Source organism: Triticum aestivum, chromosome 1A (genome assembly GCF_018294505.1).
Source record: "Triticum aestivum cultivar Chinese Spring chromosome 1A, IWGSC CS RefSeq v2.1, whole genome shotgun sequence".
NCBI lineage: Eukaryota > Viridiplantae > Streptophyta > Magnoliopsida > Poales > Poaceae > Triticum > Triticum aestivum.
In genome coordinates, this window is record NC_057794.1 from 580,450,783 (window position 1) to 580,467,958 (window position 17,176).

Here is a 17,176-nt window from a genome sequence, read left to right on the forward strand (position 1 = left end):
CCTTTGACATTTTTAAACGTCGTAACATTCTGCATACAAAGGATCATGCTGAATATACATATGTTTACTCACTTTTCTGGACTGAACAATTGTACAATCTAATTTACGATTGTTGTTAGTACCATCTAATATCTAAGTAAGATGTACAACACATATGATTGTTATTAGTAGTATTTATTTTACGACGTGCGTTAAAACCAAGCAATTGCACGGTAGTAGTGGCGCTACACTTTCCCTCGATGTGGTTGCGAACCTGTGATGTTAACTTTGAGAACCAAACTGGTTTGATAACTTAAAAAAAGGCCAGGGAATGTAAAGGTCAACTATTGTACCGGAATAATTTACTTTGGGACGAATCCCTCTATTATTATTATGTTGGTGTTGCTTCTACAGCTACAACTAATACATATGGTCTAAAATGTTGTGAAATGCATATTTCTGTCAAGCGTTAGTCCCACCAATTCAAGGATGTGAACGAATTACTTTCAATCTAAAAGCTAAATTAACGCAAAGCTTCCCAGTACAAAAAGTAGTAAATTATCACAATTCACCTTGAGCCCGGAAATGTAGAATTGGTTAAAGAAAATCAAGTAAAAGATTAAGTAGGTGTGTGCAATCTGAATTAAGAGACGCTACCATAGGTATAATCCAGAGCTAATACTTAATCAGAAATACATCCAATGCAATCCCTTGTTTAACCTGCCCAAGCTGCCTCCGCACGGCCACTCTGTAACTCTTCAAGATATCACGGCGACTATGTGCTAGCTTTGCTTCCTTTCGGAGCATTCAAGAACAGATTTACATATATCTCTCATCATTTTAAGTGCAGATTGGCTTATCAGTCACATTATTAAAGCCTAACTTCTTAATGAGCTGCTACAAAGACAACACGCCAGCAATAGCAGATATTCTTCATACCGTTGTTGCTTTACAAATAAAAGAAATATTGTTAGTTTTTGGTTTGATTAGTACTCATACACATACAGTTGCAGAATTATGTAGAGCAGATGTGAATACTAACATGTCATACTGAACTCCTCGTGGCCTTCTAGCTCTGGGTGTCACCATCACGATCACACATGACACATCGTCTTCATCATCCGACATCTTCACAATAAAATCAGAGTAAGAAACATTGTAGTTCTGAACTACATTATGCGAAATTATCAAAAACAGGAGATACTACATTAGCAGTGCATGGCTCCTCCACGTTTAAAGGAGGCAAGCCAGACTTCTATCTTAATTCCCGGGGGAGGGGAGCCATGCGACCAGCCCTGGCTCGACTTCGCCGAACGTAGGAGCCGCCAAGGGAGGGCGCACTGGCCGGGGTTCGCGGCGGGCAGCACCGGGGCGGGCCGGGCGGTGTCGCCCTGTGATGCAGTGAACGGGGCGAGCGAGCGGGTCGGCGCTCGCGAGTCTCGGGCAGCGGACGAGGGGCGGTGGCCGCTGGCCGGGGTCTCCGGCAGCGGGCGAGGGCGACGGCCTCTGGCAGCGAGCGGGGGGGGCGGGGGGGGAGGGGGGTCGCGCGGGTGTCGAGCAGCCGACAGGGCGTGCGGCGGCGAGCTAGCATGGCCGAGGACACGGAGACGCGACTAGCGTCGGCGGGCGCGAAGGAGAGGGAGTAGGGCGAGATTGAGGACGACGTCTCCGCTTTGGCGGCACCGCACGACGCTAGGATTTCTGGATGTTCTACGATGGGAGGAGATCGGGAGAAAGAGCAACCTGAAACATTCTCCGTGTAGTTAACTCCGGTGTGGTTCGCTATGCTGACGCCGTCAGCACGGAGGAACCTAGGACGAGAGCTCAGATCCAATCGCCCGTGAAGACACCGTGTGATTTGGTTTAGAATAGTGATCGTGGGTAGTTAGAAAGGGTCTTTAGCGGCAAGGATAAATAGACTCTATTTTTTTGTGGGAACACAAAATATTGGCGCAAACTACAGTTAACCAAAATTATATGGTGCGAAAGTAATTCTGTTTGGAGGGAATGTTAATATTTCAAAGCAATATGAGATATACTCCCTTCGTTTCTAAATATAAGTCTTTTTAGATATTCCATCATGAACCACGTACGGATGTATATAGATACATTTTAGAGTGTAGATTCACTCATTTTGCTCTATATGTAGTTTATAGTGAAATCTCTACAAGGACATATTTAGAAAAGGAGGGAGTATATGCTGCTAAATCATCTCACGACCGTCGTCTTCCCTCTGAACTAGATCGGGAGATTCCCGATGAAATCGTCCCACGTCCATCATCTTCCCTAAGTCCGGTGGTAGGCGGCATGTGGGAAGCTCGGACCAATGGCCGGTGGAAAGTTTCGAGCTCACGGGCGAAGATCAGGAAGAGGGACAACGGAACTGCTTGGTCAGCACCGAGGATGGAGGAAGCGGGCGACAGGAGCCATAGCCGACCAGGAGCGACATGCAAGGTCAGAGGGGCGGCTCGCCGGCCGGGGCTTGTCGCCCGGGTCAGGACGGCACGAGCTGCAGCCTGGTATGGATGGCTGTCGCGCGGAAGTAGGGGTCGCGACCGGTGCTAGCGCGTTGTCGTGGGACGCTCCGATTGTAGGTACAACCAGGTTTGCCCTACAATTTCGAAAAATCATTTCAGAAAAGCAGCAAAATCTTGGCCAGTTTTGAACGACAACTTACAGAAACCTCATGTGGCCCTCACTTTAAAATTACTATGTTATACTCTTACCTTGGAACACAAGTACAAATGGGATGGGTTGATGAGACGGTCGATCTATGTTAGTCTCGATCTCACATTTTGATCTTGAGATGGGATGATCTCAACATCTTTCATCTTACCGGACAGTCCGTGGAGGGTTCCTCCACACCAGAGTAAATCCAACATAACCATGTCATTTTTGTTTCAATGAAAACCATGAAGTTTCAACTGTGTAAATTATCAACCAAACCAATTTCCTTTTGAGATCTTTTGTGTTAGGAACGTGTTGTTTCAACATGGATCTACAATTGTGTAACTTTCTTTACTCCCAAGTTGCCATGACAAAATTGAAACTTGGGATATATGTCAAATATTTATGCCCTTGCTCGTCAGATTCGTCCTACATCGGATCCACGCACGAGGGGGCGAAGGAGACCTGCCGCCGCCACCGCTGGCCAGGCTTCACCCGGTCACGCCCTCTCGCAGCGACAGGGGAGGGGAGGAGCGGACGGCACAGGGCGCTGGGAGGTGTCTAGGGATCCCTCCCGTCGTCGTCCGCAGCTCGCGCCTCCTGGTGCTTGGGACCACGGATCTGGCGAGATCACCGCCGCAACAAAGACCCAACACACCCCACCACCGGAGGCCATATCCGCGTCACGCGCCTCCCAACATAGCTGCTAGGTAGTCGGATCGCACCGCCGCGACCCTCCGCATCCGACGCCCTTGTCCGTCAGATTCGTCCCTCATTGGATCCACGCGCGAGGGGGCGAAGGAGCCCTGCCGCCGCCATCCTTGTTGGAATATCATGTTTTAGTTGCTATATCAAGTTCTACTAGTATAATTGATGCTACTTTTGTAGTTTAATTTTAAAAAAGCATCAAATTTGAAAACAGTTCTTCGAATTTAAAAAAAGTTAATCAATTTGAAAAGGTTCATTTATTTCTAAAAAAATTCATCAAATTTGGAAAAAAGTTCATTGATTTTTTAGACAGTTCACAAATTAAAAAATTCATCAGTTTTGAAAAAGGTTCACGAATTTGAGTAAAAGTTCATGGATTTAAAAAAAAGCTTCATCGGTTTTAAAAAAGTTCATGAATTTGAAAGGAATGCGCGCATTTAGGAAAAAGGAAAAAAGATAAAAAAAATGGAATAACAGAATAAAAACAGTAGGAGAAAAAACCATGAAATGACAGAACAAATAAAAGAAGTAAAAAAGCATGTATATCACAACCGATGGGATAGCCTAGTGGTTTGCGTTCTTTCCTTTCGTACGGAGATATCATCGGATCAATCCTGTCAGCTACACTTTTTTTTGTGAGTTTAACGAAAAGAAATACAAAAGTATATAACTTCGATCCCTGCGAGGCGGCATGCTCCGGTGTACGACAAGTAGGGCCGACGGCTCTGGCCTCCGTCCTCCCTTGTCGGATAGGCAATGGGAGGTGCGCACGCAAGTGCGGTGCCATGTCTCGCAGCACCGGATCCAAGTCCCGTGCGTGGAGGACCTTCCGGCGCCACGGCCCGCTCTTCGAATTTCAACTTTGTAATATTTTTGAATAATTCAAACATTTTCTGAATTTCTGTACGAATTTGGAAAACAGGAAAAAAAATCTGAAATTCCTGAATGTATTTTACTTTGTGAACAAATTTGGAAACCTGAGCATTTGTTGAATTTGTGAATAATTTTAGAAAACAGGAACAAATTTTTAGAATTCCATTTTTTTGAATTTGTGAAAAAAAATTAAAACATGAAAGTTTTTTGAATTTCTGAACAAATTGTGAAAACAAGAACATTTTTCAAATTTTGTGAACAATATCAAAAAAGAGGAAAAAAAGTTAATTCCTGAGCAATTTCTAGTTTGTGAACATAGTTTTAAAACACGGACATTTTTTGAATTTGTGAACAAAATTTAAAAATTATGAACAAGTTTTGAAAATGGGAACATATTTTTTTAACCGAACATTTGTTTTGAACAAAATTGAAAAATGCAATCACTTTTTAAAATTTAGAGTATTTTCCAAAATTAAGCCAACAGTTTTTGAAATTGTAAACTTTTATGAAATTTCTGAACAAAAAAATTAAAAACAGGAAAAATTTCTAAAAGATTGAACTTTTTTTGGAAATTAGTTTTTTTAATTTGTGAAACATTTGTTAAAAACAAATTGGCAAGAAGAAAGAACATAAATAATACATAAAAGAAAAAGGAAACAGAAAAAGGAAACAAAAAACAAAAATAAGATACGAAAAGGAAATATAAAAAGAAAAACCGACTTAGAAACCTTCTAGATGGTTCGCAAAATCGAGAAAACCGGCTAGGAATAGCATAGAAGTTTCCCAAAACCGGTATGAGTTAAACGCTAAACAGGTCAGCCCAATCCGGAGCGCTCGGCAGATAACCTGTGCGTAACCCCGACTATTTGACGCAGAGAACGGCAAATTAGGGTTTCCGCTGGCGTATGGCCAGAGAGGCGACCACCCAGGGCCCAGGCCTGCGGAGAGGCCCATAATCTGATATGCATGTAATGTATTGCCCAGCAAGCAAATAGGTAGGGAAAAAATAAGGGAGGAAACGAACAAAAGGAGGCCCAATTGCCTTTGGCTGATTGCTAGCGCTACGTGAAGCCGGCCGGCCGCACGCATCAATCGCATCGCTTTATGCCTTTGTCTCTTCCTCAACCGTCGGCCGTCGCTCGGGATTCTTCGTTGGCTAGGTCTTGCGCCGCCGCCGTGCGCCCTTGCCGGCGACCTGGAGTGCCGCCGTCGCGCTGCGTTGGCCCTCACGTCCGGCCATCCGCGAGACTACGGCCACGAGTTCATTGTCCAGCCTTTCACAAGTAATTCATCCACCCCTAGATTCAATGCAGATGATTAGGGTTCTAATGTGTAATTTTAGGACTTCGGGGCCATGTCGTCTGAGTTTGCCTTAGGGCATTCGAAAATATAGAACCGGCCCTGATTGAGCCTTTCCAAGTTGCAATGAATAACCAAATAAGTATATCATACTCATAGAATTTATTCAGAGTTTAACGAACCATATGATTCAGCCTTTTTAAATCAACTTAATGACACGAACCACTAAATGGACAAGAGACACTACTCATTGGTAGCTGAATTCTTGATCGGGATGGTACCAGATATTTACACGAGACCCCATTGCGTTCACCAACATTTGCAACACTGAGGACGAGCGTTTGAATCCCTGCGCACGCGAAGTCCTCCACATTTTTTGGTTACTGTGTGGTGGTCGGCCCCACTTGTCATCGCCCCTGGAGGTCACCGTGTATGCCACCCGCGCCAGTCAGCCCCAGCGAGGCCACGGGCCCGCAGGTCAGCGGTTGCGGCTATAGAAGTCCTCGGTCAGATTCAGCTACAGATCTGGATCTGACAATTTTCATACCAGGCCCCCTCTATTTTTGGCTTTCATTTGACAAGTCCCTGTTTTGGTAGAAAACACTCTAGTTTTAAAATGGCAACAACTTGGTCATTTCAAATCCAAATTTAACAAATTAAATATATATTCCTATCAAGAAAGTGTGTTCTATCCATTTATAAAATTTTCCCATTGTTTTGGTTAATTGAAATTGGTGCAATTAAAATATATATTAATTACATCTTAAAGCTTGCAAAAATCATAACTTAATATCTATAAATTCGAATAATATATTTTCCACTGTTTTACTTGTAACTAATGCAACGTCACACTGATGTTGCAATATATTTCTGAATATTACCACAAATAGTTATTCTGTTGAAATACCTAGTCTCTATTACAACAAGATTGTTGCCTCGCGCAACAAAATTTGTTTGTCGCAATATCGCTACCATATTGCAACGCCGATGCAGTTTGTTGCAATATGCAACCACCTTTTGCAACAATATTTATAACTAATGCAACATCACGCCGATGCTGCAATATCTTTTCAAATATTGCCATGAATAGTTATTCTATTGAAATACCTAGTCTCTATTACAACAAAATGACTTCCCCCACGCAACGGAATTTGTTTGTCGCAATACCGCTATCATATTGCAACATCGATGCAGTTTGTTGCAATATGAGGCATGTATTGCAACAAAGTTAGTATTTATCGCGACGAAACTAAGTTATGGCAATATGTGCAGCCTATTACCACAAGCGGGGAATTTGTGGTAATATTGCGTTTTATTGCAACAAAACGTAGTTGTAACAATAAATTTCGTTGCAATAGACCAGAATCCTTGTAGTGGGTACAGACTGGTAAATGGTGTTCAATCGGAGGTACTTCTTACTAAAATTAGTTCTTGTACGAGTAAACTTTCGAGTACATAAGAGGCAGCACAGACAATCTGAACTTTGCTTGTAGGTTTGTCCTCAAATAGTGGCCTCGTGCCGAGGGAGGTTTGAGCAACTTGGCCACTACTTTCATCCAACTAGTTTACTGGCTCATCTTGGTCCTGTATCTCGCCAAAATTCTACATTGCAGACGAGAAAGGAGGCGGTTGAGAAAATGAACCACCCAAATTTTTTGTGCAGTTCAACTGAAATGGAGCATCCTTGGCGTGCAGACTGATTAAGTGCTAGATGAATATACGCGTCAACCAACTTGTCTGGAATCTTTAGACTCCATGCCATATAGTTCGCTACCATATGTGCCGATAACCAAAAGGCACAAGTTGGGACCAAAGACTGGACTGCGTTTTTCTGGGCTATGCACCAAGCAATATTTTTGGCGTTCACTCTCCTAATACTTGGAGTTTGACAATTGGTTGATGTTGGTTGATACTCGAATGAATATAGGCACTTCTTGTCAACATCAATGCTTGTCTGAGTGAACTTTGGAGTACATAGCAGCAGCATAAGTACTTGTCCATCTGATCATTTTGTGCGGTTCTACTGAAATCACCCGATGTAATGATTTGCATGCGAGTTCAGGCTCCAAATTACTCCTTTATGAAATCAACAAACAGTAGCACAATACCAAATTACCAATACATATGACAAGCACAATAATCAGGATAAAGACCAGTACCAACCTGTGTGAGGTAGCATATCAATTACTATTTCCTTTGACTGGAAGCCAAGATAAGCCAAGCGACTGACAGCAAAGGAAGAAAGCAAGCGGAGATTAGTGACTGACAGGAAAGGACGGAAGCTGTCGAGGCAATGAAGCACCCAAAGTTTTTGTGCAGTTCCACCAAAATCGAGCATCCATGTTGGCACATATATTGAGAGAGTGAGATTACTGTAATAGTGAGACTAGTTGATGAAACATACACTAACAAATAGAAGCACCCTCATTATCTTAATGGGTAAAGTTAGCAACATAGTAGTCTTGCTTAAAGAGAGGTATTAGTTTATTTAATCAGTTCCAATTAGCTCAACTCAACACTCAAAGCATTGCCATTTATTATAGGTTGCAAAACTTTAACGTGCAATGATAAAGGAGTTTCTCATGACAGTAGCACGATACAAATAGAGATGACAACAAACTAATATGGATGAAGGCCTTAGGCCCGTACCAACCTGAGAAAAAAAGCTTATTCATGTAGTCCCATAAGAGATGATAAAGCACTCACTGGAATCACACAATAGTATATATTTTTGTGCACTTCAAATGTATGGTTGAAATCACTCTTGTTTATCAGTGCTGAGATTATATCAAAAGATTATCAAGAACTTCCAGCAGAGTTAAAGCATTGGCTGGGATACAGTTCATTGTATTGTCTTGTGTAGTTCCACTAAAATGTATGATTGGCACAACATGATCCCTGTTTGCACAAGTAGGAACAAGGTGAAACCTTCATTAGCTTAGTGAGAAAGGATAGGAAGACATTAGCATATTACTCAAACAATAGCATCAAATTCATGATGGACAATACGCAAAACATTGCCTCATTGAACCAATGGCAATAAATTGACATGCAAAACAATAGCACTATTATGTCATGACACTAATAATATTCCCTCCCTGCTCCACCACATGATTCACCTCCATAGACAAACATACACACGTACATGATTCAACATAGGGTCCTACTAAAGATTTGTTTAACTCCAACAGGGAAATTAGACAGTAATAAATTAGTGGTACTTAAGTACTCCTAATTAATTAAGTGAGACAGCAGAAGTGGAAGGGCTCCCTGGAGGATCGTCTCACATGTAAGGTAGTCGTTGCCGGAGCCCTTGAATGGCCTCGACTGAGGCCTCTAGCTTCAGCAAGATCGCCTTGGCACTGTTTATTCTTCTTCTTCCTCCTCTTCATGTTCTGTTTCTCTTACTCCTCACCAGTTGGTGAAACCAAGTACATGATTGGCCTTCTAATTTAGAATTGGTTTTGTCTGTGAGGGAGTACAAGTGTACTAGTAAAAAACAACATTATTTTCTCATGGCAGTCAGAAAATAGAGATGAACACATGCATTAAATATCATTCTTATCTAAAGGAAGGTTATGGCGCAAATATGGATGATGAGGATTGGAACAGAGATCTCCCTTTGTGCAGTTCCACCAAAATGAACCAACTATTCCATTCTGACATTCTAGTTAAATAGCATAAAAGTCACTTCTTTTAAGAAGAGTTCTGTGCAGTGCACCAAAAGGTCACAACAACAACCAGGTGAATTGGATATCCCTGTTTGCACAAAAAGGCACAGAGGAAACAGTCAGAGTCTCAAACAATTACAGGCAAAAACATTTGGCTAAACTTGTCATGGATTATAACAGTGGCATTGTTTCATTTTTACCAGGGACATTAGATTAAGATCAGCTAAGGTTGTGTTATCGAACGGGTTTGGTGCAGGATTTTCATAGGAACACAATTCCTACGGTATTCTTTCCCTTCCAACCGTTCGGAACACGGGGAAGGTGAATAGTGTTTCATAGGAAAGCTGGTCTGGTAGTACTGATTCCATAGGATTAGAAACATCCATGCACTGCTCATTTTTTGGGCGGAAGCCCGAGGCAGGCGCTCGCTGCCATGCGTTAGACAGGTTGCTGTGTTGTGTTGCCGGAACAAAAAAATCAACCTATGTGTGGTACATGAGGTGAGGACAAGAGTAGTCACTGTGCAGCTGAATAAACAAATAGCATCTCATACTGCCAAGCATGCTACTCTAAAAAACAAATATGTACATTTCGTAGTCCATCGGAACACATTCTCTTGAGAGTTTCCTCCGGTTCGCTGTTCCATAGTTTTATACCTACATTCCTTTCCTATTCCTCTATTTTCATCAAGACCTATGTTTTCTGCCCCTTTATTCCGAACGGAGCCTAAATATTTGGTATAAGGGCATGGGACAGTGGGTGCACCAGCAGTCCAGCACCATGTACGTAAACAGGGGCATAAAGTGGTGATTCATAGTTTGTTGCCCCGAGAAACAAACATCCAAGAAACATATCTGGGTTGGTCCCATTTTTGTTCACTCTAGCCACCTACTCCTATGTGTTGATAGCAAATCTAGTCCTGGTCATACCACTGTGTATAGTGTTACCCCTATATTTCCCTTTTCGACCAAGAGACTGGTTGGATGACCAGTCTGTACTACTTTCACCCCCTTTCCTTCCTGTTTGTACCAAGTCCGATGTACATACTAAATTCCCCCACCCCTACTTTATTTCTTGTTTGAACCAAGTACTCCCTCCGTCCGGAATTACTTGTCATCAAAATGGATGTGTCTAGAACTAAAATACATCTAGATACATCCATTTCAATGACAAGTATTTTCGGACGGAGGGAGTACAAGATTCGACTCCATGAAGTCGCTTTACCTCTAACAATAGAAGAAGAAAAATATGTGACGTTGGACCATCTGATCGAGAGGGGCTGAGAGGTAGAAAATGATGCACATGCATCGACGTAGCGAGCTGGGGAAGTAGAGCTAAGGCGGTTTCAAACAAAGATATACCTGAAGGTCGTCGGGATGTGGATAGGTGGGTGGCGGGAGGCCGGATCCGCCCACAGGCAACGACGAAGGGATCGGAGGACCTCCCGCGTCGGCGCTCGCCAGAGATAACGGTGCGGCCGGCAGTGGGTCTCCTCCCTCGCTGTCGACGGCGGCCTAAACACTGCCCCTCCTCCCCTTCACCGGCGGAGGGGGATATGTCGTGGTTTTGTCACGGCAGATGTCCTAGAGAAAGGACTTAGTCGTGGAGCCATCGCGACGGGTTAGCTTGAAGGGGTTAAAGCGGACACAAGGACGCAAGAGAGTTTATACTAGTTCGGCCCCTTTGATGAAGGTAAAAGCCTACGTCTAGTTGTTATGGAATTGATGGGGTTTCGATGACTAGGGAGCAAACAAGCTTCGCCTATGTCTCGAGTTGTTGTCTGTTATCCTTGAACCGCCGCCGGGTCGTCCCCTTATATACACGGGTGACTCCCGTCGGCTTACGGAGTCCCAATACACGGGTGACTCCCGTCGGCTTACGGAATCCGCAAATCTTTACTCTGTGCAATGATGGTTGTTTGACCTTCGCCTTCACTTATGCATCTCAAACCATGGATCTATATGAACGTTTTGATCATTGGTTCGGTACTGCTCCTTTGAACCTCTAAGTATTTATCTCTTCTCTGAACTTGCTTCAGATCCAATGTTGTAAAGAAATCTTGTGAAACCTGTTTTTGCGTACTTGTCCATCCGCAATCTTAGCTTTTCAATGCTTAGATCAGGCGGTTTAACCTTATAGCAAATTTTCCAAACCGGTATATGCCATTAGTCCCCTTGTTGAACCGCCAGATGTTGGTTGCTTCATGAAACTCCGGTTCAGATAGTTCTGTCTCTGGTTTAACAGTGCACATACCAACGTTCCTTGATCAAAAGCATTTTTGAACCGGGATCTTCTACCTTGTAGATTCCATCATGGCCAAGCAAGTATATGACTGCAATTGGGTTCCTTCTCGCGTTACAGAGGATCAACTGGACGATTTAGTCCTGATTGGCGCTTTAGGCAGCAAAGATACCATCCATTGGAGGGCTCCTGGCAAAGAATGTCCTCCCACACCTCGAGAAGGAGAGGTTGTTGTTTTCGTAGATCACTTAGCCCGGGGCTTTAAGCCGCCCGGTTCTAAATTTTACCGGGATGTTTTAGCCGATTTCCAACTCCATCCGCAAGACACTGGCCCCAACTCTGTTACAAATATGTGTCACTTCCAAGTGCTCTGTGAGGTGTTCTTTCAAGAGGAGCCCACAGTGGAATTGTTCAGAGACCTTTTCCATCTAAACCGTCGTACTGAGTTTACTGATGGCTCTAATACGGAGTTGGGTGGCATGGCGATTCAGAAAAGGAAAGAGGTCACATACCCTCACGCCAAGCTGCACAGTCACCCCAAGGAGTGGAATCAGACATGGTTCTACTGCAAAGACACCTCCCCTGCTGGTGAGAATCCCTTGCCTGGCTTTCGTCCGGAGCGGCTCAGCAATACACACCCTTTTCCTCAAAGATTGACTGCCTAGGAGAGAAGCAAATATGCTCCCCAGCTGTCAAAGCTGAGAGCCTTTATGGCCAATGGTTTAACATGGGTTGATCTCGCTCGCTGTTGGATATCATGGAGCATACTGCCCCTTAGTCAGCGCTCCGGTTTGATGTGCGAGTATACTGACAGTGTTGATGACCCACTGCGACATTCAAAAATCCAGCTCTCCGATGAAGAAATCACACAGGCTGTGAATAAGATGCTGAATGAACCGGAACACGTCTGCGCTAGAACCGGCCTGCTTCCCTTCTGTGCCACCAACAAACCGCCAGCTGTAAGACTTTGATTTTTTTTTGCTGAATCTGTTATTGATATGTCTGGTCATTGTTTAATATCAGTGTCTGCGTAATCAGGGCAATGATCCATTTTGGAGCAAAAAACTACCACAGGAGAAACCAGAAAAACCAGACAAACCGGAAAGAGCAACTCGGCAAAAAACTAAAGCTGTGAAGAAGACTGCCCAGAGGAAAAGAACCACTGCATCTTCTAATCCGGCCCCTGATGATGATGTGGATAATCCGGACTTTGAGGTAGATCTTGACTCACTTGGTTTATTTTTCATGCGTCTTATTGATGATGATATTTGTCAGGATTATGCCGAAGCCAGCCACGCGGATGTTGCAGAGGTAATTATTCTCTCTTCCGATTCAGAAACTTTGCCTTCACAAAAAATCCGCCAGGCAAACCGGAAAGTTAAATTTTCTCATCCTCGTGCTTATTTAGATCCTAAATTTCTTATAAAGACCCAACAACACGAAGCTCGTCGCGCAACCCGGCACAGCGGCCAGGTAGTTACCTCCGCCGATTTACCGAATAGTCCGGTTCGGAAACGCCATTCAGAGGTCTCTAATTTGCTTGTCAGTGCTTGTCCTAAAGCGGGCTGCTTTCGTCAACCTCTTAATCCGTCTGACTCCGATTACCAGGTTACTTCCCACTCATCTTCTGGCGAGTCATCGGCTACTCAGCTCCCACCGCTTAAAACGGTGCTTGGGTAAGCTATACTTATTGTGATGTTTGCAGTACATCGCCTTATAACATATGTTGTATTTGATTTTATTATTCTTCTCAGGGCCAAACCTAGGCCAAGCAAGAAGGCCCGCCTGGACAAAGCGGCCGAAGAAGATGTCGTTCTTGAAGCGGTCAAGACACCCAATGTTGAAGCGGCTATTCCTGAGGATATTCCCAACGATCCACCGTAGCAAGATGATGATCTTATTGCTGAAGAGAGACCTACTGATACCTCAGGTCCTGTCAATCAGCCCACAGGTTCCATCCGGATTGAAAGCTCCACTGGTCCAGCAAAACCTACTGACAAGCCAACAGCTCCAGTGCAAACCGGTGGTACCAAGGATGATGAGGTTGTCATTACTGGCACTGGCCATACTGAGCCAAGCAATCCTGTCGCTTTATCCAAACATTCTGCCAAGGAAGAATTTGCTGCCTTTGGCAAAGGCAAGTGGAACGCTGATCTGACGGCTTACGCTGCTCTGAACGCCCAAGACATCCATTCCGGCTATCTGAACCGGCTGTATACCAGTCGCGACTATGAAGCCGATCTGGTTAATATGATGAAAGATAAATATGAGGTAACTTCCATATGCTCCTTCCTGCTTGTATGCTTTCATTCTTGCTGACTCTCCTAGTCCCCAAGGGCCGGTTTGTAATATTCTTTCAAACCAGGATTTAATAATATAAATCTTGATGCTTTGAAATTCGCTGATGTAGCCCCCAATGGACGGTTCAACTTAGCGTAGTTAAGCTGGTACTTTAAGTAATTGAAACTGTTGCATCAGAATATATATGAGCAAATAGCCATTAGCCCCTAAGTGCCAAGTTGAATACTTGTATTGATCTTGGGACTTTGTAAACAATTGAAAGATGAAGATCGAATATGCATTAGCCCCCAAGTGCTAAGTGCATAACTTGTTATGTGGTTGGTACTTGAATCCTTATACCAATTTGTTGAAGTATATATCTGTATGCATGCAGGCGGAGCTGAAGACGAAAGAAAACCAAGTCACCGATCTCCAAGAAAACCTGAAAACCCAACAGGCTGAAACCTCCAAAGCAAAAGAGGAATTGGCCAGCGCTTTAAGCTCCATGGAACAACTTAAGGAGAACTTCAAGAAGAAACAGGCGGATTGGGCCACTGAAAAGTCCGCTTTGATCAAACGAGCAGAGGATGCCGAGGCTGCACTAAAACCAGTGGCGGATGAACTGACCAGCATAAAGCGGCACGTGCATGCCATGACCACTGCTATCTTTGGTAAGCCAGCTTGCCTTCTGAATTGGCTCTGCCTTCTTATAGAGACACCGGTTTATTAACCCTTTATGGTATTTCAGGGACACCCATTGGTCACTTGGGGTCAGATGTGCGGAAGAAATTGAAAGCCGCCTATACATTGGTTGAACAATTGTATACTGGTGCCCAGCGGATCATCTATACCGCATCTCATAACAAACCGGCGCCCACTTTGATTCAAGATACTCTGATGAAACTGTCAGTGCTTCCTGCCCGGGTTGAAGAGCTGAAGAAATCTGCTGCTCGAACCGGTGCAATCAATGCCTTAATCCGGGCAAAAGCCTGGGTGCCGGATTTTGATCCTATTGAAGCGGCTCAGGGCTATCCCAGCTTGAAGGAAGACGGGTCAGAATTTGGTGAAGCGGATCTGCGAGCAATAAACCGGGAGGTACGTCCGCTAGCTTGTCAGTTGGCTGAGGAAGCAGACTTGTCTCATTATCAAGCGCAATATGACAGTCAGAACAAGCGAATAGCTGCACCAATCCATGAATCGGAAAATCTGATCCCTCCAATCCGTAAGCATACTTATGCTCCCGATATTGACCCGTCATTGCTGATCCATGATGAAGCTGTTTTTCAAGCATTAATGGGAATCGACTGGACAACTGTGGATTTCCAGCCACTGGGTAGAGAAATGGAGGCTGAAGCGGCGCAGGATGACCCACAACCATCAGGCCAGGCTGGTGACCAAGCTTGAACCGGAAACCGGTTTTAAAACCGCCTCTCCTTTGCGAAAAACAATTATATTATTATGGGCACCATGTTGCCTTGTAATAGGCTAGCTGATACCTTTGATGTTGATATGCCTTCGCGCATAATTTGTTCTTCCTGTGGTAATGAGATTCGAAAACACTTTTACCTGCCATCGTTGAGTGTGAAGTTGGCTTGGCCAATCTTGAAGCGGAGTTTTGCAAACCCACACTGTTGGAGGAGATAACAGCTCCTGTATATATATATATGACGCTGGTTTACCATGTAAACCGTGCCGGGCTATAATAAACACCGTGTTACTCCATAAGAAGATGTTAACAACAAGGATCAAACCGGGCAAATAGTCTCCGGATTGACGTGAACTGTGTTCCGTCAATTGATTGGTTAAAAAACTTTGTCGGTTTAAGAAACGCAATAAAAAGCAAAAAAAAAACTTCAAAGAAAAGTGTGAAGCAAAAGCAATGACAAAACCGTTTGCCAAAAAAGGTTTATTTAAGCTGATCAAATGGCGTTACCACGGCCAAACACGACCAAGCTCCCGTTAGGTGTAACTATGGTTCTAGTCAGCCAGGTCCCCAAATGAAATCGTGGCATTTATGCCGACCAAATGGCATGGTCATGGTTCGGGTTCGACCAAGCCCCCAAGTGATTCTGTGGCCTTAGGCCGATCAAGAGGCATGACTGGTTCAGACATGACCAAGTCCCCAAGTGATCTGGTGGCTCTCGCCTATCAAAAGGCATGGTATTGGTTCGGACACGACCAATCCTCCAAGTGATATAACACGATGCTTTTAGCAAGCGAACTCAAGGGGTAAACCGGAAGCCGCTTTAAAACAACTCCGTGTAACAACACATGATGTAAAAGAACAGATACCCCGCTTTAGCCGAGGTTCCAGTTTATTATAGTTAATATATATATCGCTGTAATATGTACATAAGTAGAACCAATGGCTCGGGTAAAATAAGGCCGAAGATGAGCTATGTTCCACGACCTGTTGGTCTCCTCCTCTGATGTACGTGAATCCTTATGTTCTCGAATATCGATCAGATAGTATGACCCGTTGTGCAGATTCTTGCTGACCACGAAAGGCCCCTCCCAAGGTGGGGATAACTTATGCATATCAGTCTGATCTTGGATGAACCGAAGCACCAAATCTCCCTCCTGAAAGGTTCTGGTTCTGACCCGGCGACTGTGATAACGACGAAGATCCTGCTGGTAAATCGCCGATCGGGCGGCTGCGATGTCACGCTCTTCGTCCAACCGGTCCAAAGCATCTTGCCGTGCTGTCTTGTTGTCCGCTTCAATATAAGCCGTTACACGAGGTGAATCATGACGGATATCACTAGGGAGAACCGCCTCCGCTCCATAAACCATGAAGAACGGTGTGTATCCTGTTGATCTGTTGGGTGTTGTATTGATGCTCCATAACACAGATGGTAATTCTTCTACCCAACAACCCGGCGTTCTCTGCAAAGGGACCATGAGCCGGGGCTTGATGCCTCTCAAGATCTCTTGATTAGCTCTTTCTGCTTGACCATTGGACTGTGGATGTGCCACTGATGAAACATCGAGCCGGATGTGCTCCCGTTCGCAGAACTCCTTCATAGCACCTTTGGACAAATTGGTACCATTATCTGTGATAATACTGTGCGGAAAGCCAAACCGGAAAATCACCTTTTTGATGAACTGAACCGCCGTGGCCGCATCATACTTGCTAACAGGTTCTGCCTCCACCCACTTTGTAAACTTGTCAACCGCCACCAGGAGGTGGGTCTTCTTATCTTTGGACCTTTTGAAAGGCCCAACCATATCCAGCCCCCAAGTCGCAAACGGCCAAGTAATTGGAATCATTATCAATTCTTGAGCCGGTACATGAGCACGTCTTGAAAACCTTTGGCAACCATCACATCGTCTGACCAGATCCTCCGCATCAGCATGAGCAGTTAACCAATAGAAGCCATGGCGAAATGCTTTAGCCACCAGAGACTTTGAACCGGCGTGGTGACCACAATCTCCTTCGTGGATCTCACGCAAAATTT